At 47.3% G+C, this 11,151-nt stretch overlaps 1 pseudogene; it reads left to right on the forward strand.

Moving 5' to 3' along the window:
* Nucleotides 1-501: 501 nt before the first annotated feature.
* Nucleotides 502-1,168, forward strand: LOC134601041 (gametocyte-specific factor 1-like; annotated as a pseudogene).
* The last annotated feature ends 9,983 nt before the right edge of the window (nt 1,169-11,151 follow it).

The raw sequence follows: 11,151 nt of genomic DNA on the forward strand, positions 1-11,151 counted from the left end.
TTGGGCCTAAATTCCCTTTTCCTTGTCTTTTATTTTAATGTCCCTCTTTCTGGGTGTTACATATTGTTTGTGTGCATGAGTGTATAACAGAGTTCCATAGCAATATTACTCACAGTAATGTGTCTTTAAACTACAATAAATGTGTTTAGAAATCAGTCTGTGCAAATAGATACATTGTTCTGAATCACACTTTAGTTGCATAAACTATTAGTAATTCACCTAAAATTTCTCACAAGAGCCCCACTTATACCCCTAAAATGAAAATTTCCCTCTTTGTTCATTTGAAATGGAGGTATGTGATCTAAATGAGAAATGTTTCGTTTTTTGGTAGGAAGTATATTCATTTCAATGTATTTTCAAAGTGAATTTGAAATTTGAGGCCAGAGTAGCTGAAACGAAAGCATAGGTGACTTAAATAATTTTAATAGAGCCAGACTCGCGGGGCTCTTGGAGGAGAGAGTTTGTTGCGGTATGTGCGGGCAGGAAATATCAGGTTTAACCATGGATGTCACCTGTCCCTATAACAATGAGCACAAAATTCAAGGCACAGATCTGAGAATGCACATTATGACCTGCCAGGACAGCCATGGCCAGGAAACTGGCAATTCTGAAGTGCCACAAGCCACCATGAAGAAACCTAACTGGAAAGCTTTCCCTGTTCATTTTAAGCATGAACAGCCAGAAATGAAAGTCTATGGTCCACAAGATCCAGATAGACTTCTACAGTGCCCATACGATGCCAATCAACAGATAAGGGCTTGTCAATACATTTATCATCTAATAAAGTGCAGAAAGCATCATCAAGATGTTGCCATGCAGCTTGTCACTTGCCCATATAATGCTCGTCATATGGTGCCATGTGCAGAACTCAGCCACCGTATCTCAATCTGTGAGGATAAAAGTTGCATTGAACAGGACATTGCTGATGAAAACAGAATTTACAAAAGAGATGTGAAGCCTAGCATGTGAACGTCCCCTCTGTGTTCTGAGGATTGGGACCAAGATTTGCAGAATAAACCTCCTTCAGTATTCACGTGGGGGACACCTTCGTACCCTGTGCCTAGTTCTGGAACTAATGAATCCTAAATCAAGTCTGGGTTCAGGTTTGCGTGCACCTAAATCTCTGCCCTATGTGCTGCCTTGGAAAATATGTTTCAGTAAGGACTAATCTATTAAAGAAATCCTACTTTTACAGACTTGTACGAGCAGATTGCCCCACCAAGTGCCTGTGCGTTAATAATGTTGGTGTTTTGTTTTGAATTTGCAAGAGTTAAAATCCGCTTCAAGAAAGCTTTATCCAGGACATTTCTACACCATATTAGGAGGAAAGGGTTTGCAGTTATAGTATTTATGTTGGTGTGTCCCAACTGTTAGCTGGAGTCACAAGCCAAACTGAAATTTTTAGCAATGTGCCATGGGCTACTTTTGTTAGGCACCGTTTCCCATAGTAACTGTCCTGAGGTTTCCCCCCCCTCCCCCCCCCCCACGCATGTTTAAATACTGCTGCTGTTCTCGGAGATGGATCTGGTTGAGAAGCACCAATTACATGTCTATATTGGAGGACTCCGTGATGTGACATTACACAGCCATTACAGATTACCAACTGAAAGCTCTCAGTCCAGCATATATAGGTTACTGTATTGGACGTCTTATGTTTACAACATTGGAATAGCAAACACTATGCTAAAATTGATTTTATACCTTCGTAATTTTTTATGTAGTCACTTGTTAAGATATTCTTACGCCGGGGGCGGAGCCTGACAAGCGAGCTGGCAAGACGTGTCTTGCATGAGCTCCTGCGGTATAGCGAAACAAATCGGAGATTGCTCAGGCTAAAGTGCTGGGAACGACCAACTAAAGTTACCTCTAAGCTGGGGAAACTCGCACGCACCGTACTGGTACCAAAGCCCTGAGTGTCGAGAACCGCGGCAGCAGATTGTGGCATTCCAGAGATGGCGAGGGGGAAAGGTGGCTGCTTTCCCTCCGCTGACACAAGCCACACACAGACACGATTCACTCCCCCCCTCCCTGTGGACTGGTGGGGGATATCCCGGTCCCTGCCGATCTGAGCTGGCAGCATCATAACTCTCGACGAACCTCGCTGCCCTCCCAAGCTAAATGGGAGCAGAGGCATCCAAGAAGGCGGATGCGCATGGCCCAGATACATGTGGCCTGCAGCTACCTCACCTGGACTTGATGGGCCCCAGCACAGACGCAAGGGACCCTATCGAAGTTATCTTTGACCGATTCTGGGCATAGCTCCTGGAACGCATGAAGCCAGCGATGACAACGGATGAGCCACTGCAACAAAAGCAAGGCAGAGGTAAGAGGAGGCTGGGTACACCCCGCAAGGGCACAACACTGCTCCCAGCTTCCCAAGCTCTAAAGAGGACAAAGCCAGATAGGGTGGTATACTGCCATAACGAGCACCTTGATCACAATGTTATTCATGTTCCCAGCCTACCTAAAGTAACCTACATGCCTCTAATGTTTGTGAGTAGGGAAGTATAAGTCATGTTTGCTTAAGGTGATCAGCTGGAAAAGCATAATTTTCCCAAACTTCAACCCCCAACACTCATAATGAATCTTGTCTTACTATGCCTAAACAACTGTTTATCACTAATAGTGTTGTCAGTTAGCATAGCCTGTTTAACCCCTAGCTTTACGTTATTGACACGCTGACATACCTACCTATGCATGATTACCTTGTTCATATTATAAAATAGTGCAAATTTTTTCCTATTACACCACATGTAACGAGTGATGCTATGCCTGAGGATTGCCGTTGGGGTACCTCAAGCTTATCTGTACAGGTGGTCCTCGTTTTGCGACCTGTTTTATGGTGGCTCGCACTTACGACCTGTGGTAAGTGCGAGCCGTCTTCCCTGCTCTGGTACGTTCGTCTATGTTCGGGGAAACTTGTTTGTTACTAAACAAGATACAAGTGAATGGATTGTGGTTTATTTCCGTTTTACAATGTGAACTGTAGCTGTATTTATTTTATCTGATAATACATGTATCACAATGAAAGCAGTTTACATTGCAGTCACACTTAATACCAAATTCTATTCTCTATTGGTGACATGTTATAAAAGCAATAAAGCTACTAATTTGCCAAAAAATAATAATAATAATAATAATTGTAATAGTTCAGCTATGTTGAGAAAAATGGGAAATTTAAGTTGAATCCTTCCTTTAAGAAATAACCCTTATAATCTTTCAGTATAATCGCTTGGATCAAGTAGGATTGCAGTCTTAGAAGGTCTGAATGCAACACAGTTACTGCCTTGGGGAAATTTACCTTAGGGGGTGCTAGACTATCTTCCTGGAGTAAATGGGAATTAAAAAGCATGCTACTGTAGGAACCAGAATAGGATGAAATTTGAGAGAGTTGTAGAAACTTGTTAGACTCTCTACTATGAATAGAATCTCTATTTGTCACCAGATAAACTAGGTAGCTAGATAAAAAGGCAAGCACAGTGCATATAATATATATATATATATATATATATATGTGTGTGTGTGTGTGTATACAAGTCCAAATGCCTGCACTCCTGTAGAAAAATATAACTTATTGTGCCCTGTGCTTGTCCGCCAAAAATATAAAGATAGAAAAATGATAGCACTCAAAGGACTGTATTGAAAAAAATAAATAAATTATTTTTATTATTATTATTCAGGTTGTTGGCTGGTTACAAATGTCGATGTTTCAGTTCAGAAATCTGAACTTTATTCAGGACCATCAATCATATATATATGAGTTGGCTTAAGAAATGGTTAAATTCCTGATTTGGCTAAATCAACTGTAGTAAATTTCAACCTTTCCTCTGCTAAAGTATAAACCACTCACCAAAGTGAGATTTCAAAGTAATTTCATATTAAACGCCAAAATAGCTGAATCGGAAAAATTCTCCAAGTCAGTTATGCCTTCACTTTGGCTACTTTTGCCTTAAATTTGTAATTGACCCTGAATTCACTTAGAATTCTCACTTTAGTGATTAACCCTGACAGTTGTTAACATTTCTAAAAACATTCATTTTCTATATCTCAGTGTCATATGGAGAAAAAATCTATACTGCCTACTGATATATCTACAATGACATTAAAATAGGACTGGTCCTCAGATGGATTCACAAGGTACATCATTTTTAGCATTTGACACAACACCATTGTGTGTTTCTTTTAGATAGCAGAAAGTTGGAGTGCGCTAGCAACTGCACTGGAGTCAGGATCTTCTCTGAGTACTCTGAAAAAATATACAGTATATAGTGCAGAATATCTGTATATACAGGGCATACAAGATTAAAAGTATATCTGGGGATCAACTCACATGGACCAGAGCCCTATCACCCCTGGCTCTGGGTTTGAATTGCTCCAATGGAGAGGGTTTAACCCACAGTATAGTAAAACAGGATACTCTTCTGAATCAGATGTAATATCTAGGCAGTATAAACAAATAGAGAGGCAGGAGCCCAAATTGAATAGTATCAAACAAAGTATTTATTTAAACAAAAGGTTAAAAACTCTTACTTGAAGTAGTGGGTTTGCCAGCAATAAACCCACAACTAGATAAGCAGGAATTTACACACAGAAAATGATACAGCTTAGTCACTTCCTGGTTCCGGTCACGTGACCGCCTCTCTCTGATGTCACACGTGACGCGTTTCACCCGCCTCCTGGGCTTGAAGCCTCCTGCTTATCTAGTTGTGGGTTTTTTGCTGGCAAACCCACTACTTCAAGTAAGAGTTTTTAACCTTTTGTTTAAATAAATACTTTGTTTGATACTATTCAATTTGGGCTCCTGCCTCTCTATTTGTTTATACTGCCTAGATATTACATCTGATTCAGAAGAGTATCCTGTTTTGCTATACTGTGGGTTAATCCCTCTCCATTGGAGCAATTCAAACCCAGAGCCAGGGGTGATAGGGTTCTGGTCCATGTGAGTTGATCCCCAGATATACTTTTAATCTTGTATACCCTGTGTAGCAGAGGGCAATAGTAAAATCCCCGATATCCGCTGGTTACACAGGTACATCCACAGTCAGCGCTGAAAAATAAGACAAGTTCCCCAATCCTCCCAATAACCGGACGAAACACAGTCTGGGAGTCAACTAACTTGCTTTATTCACAGACTTCCATATTTATGCAGTTCCCCTTGCAAGGGGTTTCCTTACAGATGTTACAGGGGATTTCTCCCATCAGGCAGCATGATTATCCCAACAGGCATTGCTGCACGAGAGGGATACTCCCACTAAAATGGACGATTAAGTGGATTATCCCCTCGTGCAGCAAAACCGGCAATTTACACAGAAATCTATATTTTCCACAATTTTACTCGCTTTTAGACGAATGACCGTTCGGTAGATAGCTGGGGTCGGCGGGCACATTTTGTGAGAATACCGCTCCGATCCCAGCTCAACTAACCGAACGCTGCACTAAATACATTAAAACATCGAGTTCGGTTTAAAAGTACCGAACCTCGATGGGGAACATAATGTACCGAACGCGGAACTCCCGAACGCTCTGGAAGTCCAGCGGTGTTCGGATCATTGAGTAGCCGTTTACAGTTCCAGGCTCTCGACGACCGAACACCGCTGCAGAGACAAAGGATCCAAGATGGCCGACCGCCGCATGGTCGGTAGCCGAACGACGGCCACCTAGGAGAGCCCTTAATTACCGATTGCAACATTGTTGCAATCGGTTAATTGGTGCCACACGACTTGTGAGTGGGTGGTCTACCTGGGGAGCCCGCATTCGTATGGCGAACGGCCGGGATAGCCGGGTTTCGTCGAACGAAAGGGTTGGTATGCTGGCAGCGTACGGCTGCCAGCATGCGAACGGCCATAATGCATCACATACACAGTTAAAAATACACAGTACACATTCAGCCTACGGACAACCTTTAGTAATTATATTCCAGAAGTGGCTAGGTTTGCCACAATGCTCCCCCAGAACCAAGCCGGCATACACAGTCTGATCCCAACGGATCGGCTTGGGGATGTCCGGGAGAGTACTCACAGATCATTTTTCGAGTTCAGTCTGTCTGGATAACCCGTCGGCGTTACCGTTTTGCTTTCCTGGGCGGTAATGGATGGTGAAGTCAAAGGGCTGCAGCGCCAAACTCCAGCGCAGCAGCCTGGCATTGTCCCCAGACACACGGTTCAGCCACACCAACGGGTTGTGATCTGTGAGTAAGGAAAAAGGTTGTCCATACAAATACAGCTGTAACTTTTTAAGGGCCCACACCACGGCCAGGCATTCTTTCTCAATGGCGGCGTAGCTCACTTCACGGGGCAACAATTTTCGGCTTAAGTAGGCTACGGGATGCTCTCCGCCATCGGCTCCCACTTGGCTCAGCACTGCCCCCAATCCAAACATTGAAGCGTCTGTGTGGACAAGAAATCTTTTAGTTGGATCAGGAGCAGTTAACACAGGAGCATTAGTCAGAGCTGTCTTGAGTTGTTGGAATGCCTGTTCACACTCTGGGGCCCAGACAACCAGTCGGGGAAGGTTCTTTTTGGTCAGGTCCGTCAGGGGTTTCGCCAGGGTGCTGTAGTCGGGAACAAATTTTCTATAATAACCGGCAGTCCCTAGGAACGCTAGTACTTGAGTCTTAGTCCTTGGGGTAGGCCACTTAGCTACGGCCTCAATCTTGGCTGGCTCGGGTCTCTGCTGCCCACACCCTACTCGGTGTCCAAGATACTGCACCTCGGCCATACCTATGTGGCACTTACTAGGTTTTAACGTTAACCCGGCTTCCCCAATACGGTCCAAGATCGCCCCTATATGGCGTAGGTGATCCTCCCAGGTCTGGCTAAAGATGGCTATGTCATCTAAGTAGGCACAGGCATACTCCTGAAAGCCGTCTAGTAGCCGATCTACCATCCGCTGAAAGGTAGCCGGAGCGTTTTTCATTCCGAAGGGCATGACCTTGAACTGGTACAGGCCAAACGGAGTGACAAACGCCGACTTGGGGATGGCGTCATCGGCTAGAGGAATTTGCCAGTATCCCTTACACAAGTCAATGGTAGTGAGATACTGACCCCGTGCCATCTTATCTAGCAGCTCGTCTATCCGAGGCATCGGGTAGGCATCAGACACTGTTTTGTCGTTTAGCCTCCGGTAGTCGACGCAGAATCGGGTGGTGCCGTCCTTTTTAGGCACCAGGACTACCGGCGATGCCCAGGGGCTATCTGAGGGTTCGATAACCCCTAGCTGTAGCATTTCGTCTAATTCTGCCTTCATATGGGTCCAGACTGATTCCGGAACCCTATATGGAGCCTGTCGCATAGGTAGCTGTCCAGGGGTTTCGACTCGGTGGGTGGCTAGTGGAGTGTACCCAGGTAAATTGGAGAAGGTAGCCCCTTTAGCTACAATCAGCGCTTGTACCTGGGCACGCTCGCGAGGGCTTAGCCGCTCCCCCAGCTGAACTCCCCGGGAGGGCTCTATCTGTTCCTCCGGTTCTAGTAAGTCAGGTAGGGGTAGATTCTCCTGATCTTCTAAGGCGGAGGCACAGATCGCCGTTATCTCCTCGATCCTCTCATGGTAGGGTTTGAGCATGTTCACGTGGAGCATGCGTCTCTTCCCTACCCCTGAGCAGGGGCCAATCACATAGGTAGTGTCGCATCGCTGCTCTACTACCTGGTATGGGCCCTGCCAGATGGCCTGCAGCTTGTCTGTGCGGACGGGTTTTAAAATTAAAACCTTCTGTCCCACCTGAAAACTGCGATCTCTGGCTCCTCTATCGTACCAGCGTCGCTGGCGTTGCTGCGCCGCCTGGAGGTTGGTGTGTACAGCCTGAGTTAGCGCCTCCAAACGGTCTCTGAACTCCAGTACGTATGATACGATAGGGGTTTCGTTAGTAGTACTCTCTCCCTCCCAGTGTTCCCTAATCAAGTTCAGGGGTCCTCGCACCCTCCTTCCAAACAGTAGTTCAAACGGGGAGAATCCGGTCGACTCCTGGGGGACCTCTCTATACGCAAAGAGTAGGTGAGGCAGGAACCTCTCCCAATCTTTGTGTGTTTCCCCGAACGTCCGAAGCATCTGCTTCAGCGTCCCGTTGAACCTCTCACATAGTCCATTGGACTGGGGATGGTAGGCAGAATTGACTATTGGCTTAATGCCACATACCTTCCACATATGTTGGGTGACCTCGGCAGTAAATTGGGTGCCCCGGTCTGATATTATTTCTTGGGGGAACCCTACCCTGGAAAACACTTTCATCAAGGCTTCAGCTACGGTCTCAGCATGAATGTTAGTGAGGGCCACAGCCTCGGGGTACCTGGTGGCGTAGTCCACTACTGTTAAAATGTACTTTTTGCCAGAGGGACTGGGTTTTGGCAGGGGCCCTACTATGTCTACAGCTACCCTGCTGAAGGGCTCGGCAATAATGGGTAGGGGACATAACTTGGCCTTGTGGCGATCCCCCCGTTTACCTACTCGCTGGCAGACGTCGCAGGAGGTGCAATACTGGCGCACGTCCTGAGAAATCCCGGGCCAGAAAAATGCATGCGTTAAGCGATATCGGGTGCGGGTCATCCCTAGGTGTCCTGACAAGGGGATATCATGTGCGATTCTAAGCAGCTCCTGCCTATATTTCTGCGGTACCACTAACTGTTTATTGGTCAAGGTGACAGACCCCCCCACGTCTTTTGCCGTGCCACGGTATAATAACCCTTTCTCCCACGTATATCGCTCCCCCTCTAGCCCTGCCTGGTCAGCTTGTGCCCGGTCCCTATATACTTGTAAGGTGGGGTCGGTCTGTACTTCGGTCACAAAGGTAGTCGGGGTATCCCAAGACATGGGAGTCAGGTGGGGGTTATGGTCTCTTACCTGAGCCTCAGAGTGTATCGGTGTAGCCGTGGTGCGAGCCTGCTGCCGTGTAGTTACTGGATGGGCTTCCTGGTAGGGAGCCTGTGGAACAAAGGCAGAGGTCATCTGACCCAAATCATTCCCTAGAACAACATCTGCCGGTAAGTTCTGCATTAGTCCCAGCTGCCGGTGATGCTGCCGGTTATCGGTGGCTCGGACCGACATTACCTCATGTAATATACCCAGGGGTTCCTCCGCATGAACACTCCACAACTCCTGAGTGGCTGGTTCCCTCTGGTAATGGTGAGCGGCCACCCTGGGTACTGGGTTTGGACGCCCCTGATTCCAGGTGGGCTTGCCACGATTTTGGGTACATTCTCGGGCCATATGCCCCCATTGTTTACAGGAGTGGCACTGGATGTTGGCCCGCCCGTTGTATCTGGAAGGTGGAGGTACATTCCCTGGTGAAGGACGGAACGGGGCGGCTGTGGGCGCTGGAGGTGGTGTAGCGCTAGGTAGTCCTGTGGGTCGGGAGTAGCTTTTGGCTACAGGTCCCTGGTGCCTCCGTGCATCGAAGTGTTGGTCGGCCAATCTAGCTGCTTCAGTTAGGGTAAGGGGTTTCCTGTCCCGCACCCATTCTTGTGTCTCCGGGGATAGTCCATTAAAAAACTGCTCCAGCAACATCAGCTGACGCAATTCCTCCATGGTGGTGGCTTTGCTGGCCTGTATCCACCCTTGGGAGGCTTGATCCAGTTTGTGTGCCCATTCTGCGTGCGAATCTCGCTCTGGTTTGCGTAAGTGTCTGAACTTGCGCCGGTATGCCTCTGGGGTAATGGCATACCTCTCCAAGATTGCGCGCTTTACTTTTTCATAATCTTTGCTGTCCTCACTGGGCACAGCACGGTAAGCTTCGGCTGCCCGACCTGCTAGCTTGTTTGCTAGCAGTTGCACCCATACTGTCCGCTCTAACTCATGTAGATCACACAGTCTTTCAAAGTCCTGCAAGTACCCATCGATCTCATCTTTTTCCTCGCAAAAGGCTTTGAAGGCCTGGTACGGGATCTTGGGCTTTACCGGGTTGTAGAGGGACCCTGTGTTGGACTCGGTTCGAGTCAAGGTGTGCTGCGGGCTGTGTGCCATTACGTATTCCTGCACATTTGCCATCACCATCTGCATCATGGCCTCCGATATAGGCTGCGGCAAAAATGCTAGCCTGGTCCTCATCTCTCTTTCATAGAGCGTTTCCTCCATGACTGCCGGGGGTGTAGCGCTGCGGGCTTGGTCTCCCTCCATCAGCTCGGCAATTAGTACCGCCTTGGTTTTGCTGCTGGCTACTTTACCCCTGGCTTCCAGTAGTTCCTTTAATGTCTGTTTCTTTAGTTTAGAGTACTCTGTCTCCATTCACTTCGGCAGTCGGTTCTTTCGTTGGGTTCTGCTTGCCATTCCCTTTTCTCATTCGGCAGTTGCAATTTGCACGAATTGCGCTTTCGGCTGTAAGTTCGGATCCCGTCGCTTGCCACCAATTGTAGCGGAGGGCAATAGTAAAATCCCCGATATCCGCTGGTTACACAGGTACATCCACAGTCAGCGCTGAAAAATAAGACAAGTTCCCCAATCCTCCCAATAACCGGATGAAACACAGTCTGGGAGTCAACTAACTTGCTTTATTCACAGACTTCCATATTTATGCAGTTCCCCTTGCAAGGGGTTTCCTTACAGATGTTACAGGGGATTTCTCCCATCAGGCAGCATGATTATCCCAACAGGCATTGCTGCACGAGAGGGATACTCCCACTAAAATGGACGATTAAGTGGATTATCCCCTCGTGCAGCAAAACCGGCAATTTACACAGAAATCTATATTTTCCACAATTTTACTCGCTTTTAGACGAATGACCGTTCGGTAGATAGCTGGGGTCGGCGGGCACATTTCGTGAGAATACCGCTCCGATCCCAGCTCAACTAACCGAACGCCGCACTAAATACATTAAAACATCGAGTTCGGTTTAAAAGTACCGAACCTCGATGGGGAACATAATGTACCGAACGCGGAACTCCCGAACGCTCTGGAAGTCCAGCGGTGTTCGGATCATTGAGTAGCCGTTTACAGTTCCAGGCTCTCGACGACCGAACACCGCTGCAGAGACAAAGGATCCAAGATGGCCGACCGCCGCATGGTCGGTAGCCGAACGACGGACACCTAGGAGAGCCCTTAATTACCGATTGCAACATTGTTGCAATCGGTTAATTGGTGCCACACGACTTGTGAGTGGGTGGTCTACCTGGGGAGCCCGCATTCGTATGGCGAACGGCCGGGATAGCCGGGTTTCGTCGAACGAA

The sequence above is a fragment of the Pelobates fuscus genome, chromosome 3 (genome assembly GCF_036172605.1).
Source record: "Pelobates fuscus isolate aPelFus1 chromosome 3, aPelFus1.pri, whole genome shotgun sequence".
NCBI classification, from domain to species: domain Eukaryota; kingdom Metazoa; phylum Chordata; class Amphibia; order Anura; family Pelobatidae; genus Pelobates; species Pelobates fuscus.